The 4,408-nt window shown below is 51.7% G+C and overlaps 1 non-coding gene across 1 annotated transcript; it reads right to left on the reverse strand.

The window, feature by feature from the left end:
- LOC114005833 (U6 spliceosomal RNA) lies at positions 1-107 on the reverse strand. Its single transcript, XR_003547635.1, has one exon. It is a non-coding gene; the product is annotated as a U6 spliceosomal RNA (small nuclear RNA).
- Between the last annotated feature and the right edge of the window lie 4,301 nt (positions 108-4,408).

The raw sequence follows: 4,408 nt of genomic DNA on the forward strand, positions 1-4,408 counted from the left end.
TAAAATATGGAACGCTTCTCGAATTTGCGTGTCATCCTTGCGCAGGGGCCATGCTAATCTTCTCTGTATCGTTCCAATGTTAGTATATGTGCTGCTGAAGCGAGCACTGTGCCGGGCTTGAGTTTTAAGCAGCAGGGTCTGGGACTCGAACTGCAGCCGACTACATGGAAGTCCAGTGACATACCATTGCACCATCTGCTGGGCCCAAGACGGGCTTCTTACTGTTAGACTCAGGACGTGGTCACTGCATGTGGGATCTAGCAGCCTCAACCCGCTCTCCACTGGCCCGGCACACGTCTCCTAACATCCAGTACACCGGCCACGCAGTGCCGGGCTTCCCGGGGCAGGACTGTGTGGAGACACTCCCAGCGGAGGCCGCAGTATGAACCCAGTGAGCCCTGGTCACCTCTGCCGAGCAGCAGAACCTGGTCCCTAGGATCAGAGCCTAGAACGCCTCGCCAGGTGTCTGTTACAGTAGCCTTGGTTTCTGCCCCCTCAGAGCAGCCCTTCTCCAGCAGCGCCTGCTCTCAGATGAGGGATAGGTGTTTGTGTCGCCCGCCCCTGCTGAAGGTAGGACCTCCTTCATGATGATGTTGGGAGGCAGGGCCTTTGGGAGGTGAGGTTCCAGGATGAGTAGACGAGGACCCTCGATGGGTGCCCTTACCAGAGAGGGAGGACCAGAGTGCTGGCTGTCTTCCTGTGAGCACAGGGGACGGAGGTGTCCATCTGCCAGCCAGGACCGGGTCCCCAGCAGATCCGGGCTGCCGCCACACTGAGAGAGATGTGTGGTGGGCCGGCCTGTGCACGGTGGTTAAGGCAGCTAGATTGCATACAGCCTGCTGTGTGGTTTGCATCCCAGACCCAGTGGTTTGATAGACACGCCAGGCTTGTGCGCATACATGTCTGAAGTCCTGAAAGGAGGGTGAGATGAGAAGGGATTAAGGCACAACCGTCCCATAGGGGGATGCTTTCTTGCTTTCTGTCTCTGTCTTCAGTGAGCACGGGCCTTATAGCAAAAAACTCTTTCTTATAAAAACGGAAGGAAGGAGAGAAAGAGAGAGAGAGAAAAAGAAAATGCCCGCAGGGGCATTTCCTCCTGGGGTGATCTGAGGGCTTGTGTGGAAACACCAGCAGCCCTGGGCATTTGTAGTAGACCCACAGAGGAGAGCTAATAACCATTTATTCTTTGGATGTCGCAACATTAGACACTAAGTAGGACAAGATCCTTTTTGGGAGCCCAGAGACTAGGCCAATACCCTACAGTGGCGAGACCACCGCTCCGATGGAGCTTTGTCTCCCAACCCTCTCTGTGGTCCTCAGCTTGCCCAGAATAACAGTCCTTCAAAGTTCCACGATCCCTGCAGGTTCAGGCTCATCTAAATAATATAGTTTGTTTTTTTGCAGAGAATACTTCTTTGTCTCTCTTTCCCAATCCTGTTGCCTTCCTGAGCAGCCTTTATCTGAGATAAGGCAGGCCTCGAAGGTGGACACATATACTGAGCACGTACTGTGGGGAAGGGAGGCCGAATGCAGCCACACGGCGTCATGTGTAGTCAGTACTGGTGCAAAGCAGAGGCGCTGCAGGGCCCACGGTCTCCACCTGCGTTGCCCCCCACGTGTTGCAGGCCCTGGGACAGGGCACAGCAGGTTCTCAGTGCATGACTGCTAGATGGCATTTTGCTTTGTAAGCGATGACTGGTTCTTGCTCTTTTTCTTTTCTTTAGTTTTTTGCCATAGTGCATGTGCAATGGCTGGAAAGAAGGAAAGTGAGAAATTGCCCCAAAGGGGTTGCCATGCCACTATCCCTCCTCCGTTCTCTTCCTGAGATCTTGGGCATGCATGCACACACACACTTGGTGTGATTTGCAAGCTATGATCAGGGGTCTTGAACCGCAGCCAGCCATGTGGGAATTCGGCACCTTAACCACCATGCCGCCTGCTGGCCTGACGGGCTCACTTTCTAAGTGCTCCTTGGCCATCCTGGTCTCCAGCTAGATTTTAGGCTGAGAAGAAGGAAGGTGGCGGGAACTGCAGGTGGCTCCATGGTGGGGGCAGAGAGGAGGCCTTCTGCGCACAGGTGACGTTCTCGGCAGGTGCAGTTACGGGTGAGCCACGTCCTGTTGTGCCAGCAGTGAGAGCTCCTGGCTGTCTAGATGAAGGGAGGCAGGCACCGACCCTCGGGGAGATGGTGACCAGACCACAGGCTCTCGTTCTCGCTGCAGCCAGTGCGTCTGCCCACAGAGCAGGAGTCGGACTTCGGGTGGTGGGAGCGGGGAGCTACAGGAGACAGACTGCCCTATACTTGGGGGCGGGACAGTAGGGGAGAATGCCCCGAGTCCCCTCACTGCTGGCCGAGCCTCCTGCTCAGTGCGGTCGGGGGGCGGGGGACAGTAGGGGAGAATGCCCCGAGTCCCCTCACTGCTGGCCGAGCCTCCTGCTCAGTGCGGTCGGGGGGCGGGGGACAGTAGGGGAGAATGCCCCGAGTCCGCTCACTGCTGGCTGAGCCTCCTACTCAGTGCGGTTGGGGGGCGGGACAGTAGGGGAGAATGCCCCGAGTCCCCTCACTGCTGGCCGAGCCTCCTGCTCAGTGCTTGCTGTGCTGCTGTAGGTGACGGCCTTTCCTTCTTAGCAGTTTGAACCCTCCCTTCTCTTAACCGCATGCATTGCACTTTTGTTGCTTTAGAACCTTCTTATAGCATAATCTCATGGGGAAAATCTATTACTGGACGGTACATGACCCATTTCTCTCTTTTTTTAAAGAATTACTTATTTGGGACCGGCAGTTGGCGTAATGGCTATGTTGCTGGACTCCCATTTAGTCAACCGTGGTTCAAGTCCTGGACCCGGTGACTTAAACACATGCCGGGCGCGTGTTTGGGGGGGTATGATTTCTCGCTTTCTGTCTCTCTCTTTCTTTCTGGCAAGCACACATGCCCTATAGCAAAAATCACTCCAAAAAAAAAAGAATTATTTAATTTTATTTATCATTCTTTAAATTTGCTACAGGGTATGTACACTCACCAGAGAGAGAGCGAGAGAGAGCCACTGGTCCAGGGTTTGCACCACAGGTGGCCATGCGCGAGTCCAGCACCCTAATCACGATGCCACCTGCTGGTCCCACATGACCCATCTTTTTGCAGGAAAAAGTCTCAGCTGATCACTGGAGAACATGTGGAGACTTTAGTTGGGCTGGTCCTGTAGCACAGTGGGTAGGAGCTGTGCCTAGGGAGCTGGATCCTCTGTGGTTGACCATGGTTCTAGTCCTAGCCCCAGCGGCTTGAAAAACATCCTGGACACGTGTGTGCATGCCCAAGGTCCTGGCCGGATGGAGTGGAGGAAAGGGACTCTGATGGACCGTGCCCCATTGGAAGAGCACACTCTGGCAATTAAAAAAAGCAAAAACAAGTCACTTTTGTAATTCCTTAGTACAGAATAATAGCAAATAATCAGATTATAATGAAATTGTAGCAGGTATGCTATTAGGTAGAATTTGGAACAACTAGAGAAATAGAGAAGTGACTCAATAAAACCAATTCTTTGAAACATTAGAGGTCTTAGTGAAATTTAGTCAGGTTTCTTCACTTTTATTTTATTTTTAAGAATTATTTTATTTAACTTTATTCGTTTGTTTATTTATTTTTAATTTGACCAGAGAGGGACAGAGTGAGAGAGGGAGAGAGAAAGAAAGCAAGCTGCCAGGTTTGGGACTTGAACTGCAGTCACCTGTGTAGGTATCCATCGCCCTTAACCACTGCGCCACCTGCTGGCCCCTAGTCAGGTTTCTTTTTGTTTGTTTTGTTTTGTTTGGGTTTTGTGAGTTTTTTTTCCTTTCGATTTTTTTGCCATAAGGTACATGCACTTGCTGGAGAGACAGGGAACTTGAGAAATCACCCCCAGGGAGATTGGCCATGCCGTGGTCCCTTCATTCTTCTCTCAAGATTTTGGGTATGCACACACACACATGCTGTGTTTTTCAAGCCACTGGGTCTGGGACTTACACCAGAGTCTGCCCTGTGGGGCCCAATGCCTTAACCACCGTGCACCTGCTGGCCCTGACTCAGGTTCTTTCTCAGGAAAGCATTCTGTCCTGCAAGCCAGGTTCGTATTCTTGGGCCCTCAGAAAGCCAGCCTGGTTCCTCTGGTCACGGTCGGTAGGCCTATACCTGGAGTTAACTGAGTCTCAGAAGCATTTGCTTTCATGTGAACGGAGAATAACTGCTGTAGCCAAGAGGGACCGAACAGGCCCTCATCTAAATCCTACTAAAGAAAAACATTCTTTTTTCCTAAAAAAAAGTTATACAAGTAATGAATGGCTGTATATTCTCTCCCTCCCTCTTTCTCTCATATATGTACACACACACACACACACATATCCATATATGTACACACACATACATATCCGTATATG

The sequence above is a fragment of the Tupaia chinensis genome, unplaced genomic scaffold (assembly GCF_000334495.1).
Source record: "Tupaia chinensis unplaced genomic scaffold, TupChi_1.0 Scaffold144602_1, whole genome shotgun sequence".
Taxonomy (NCBI): Eukaryota; Metazoa; Chordata; class Mammalia; order Scandentia; family Tupaiidae; genus Tupaia; species Tupaia belangeri.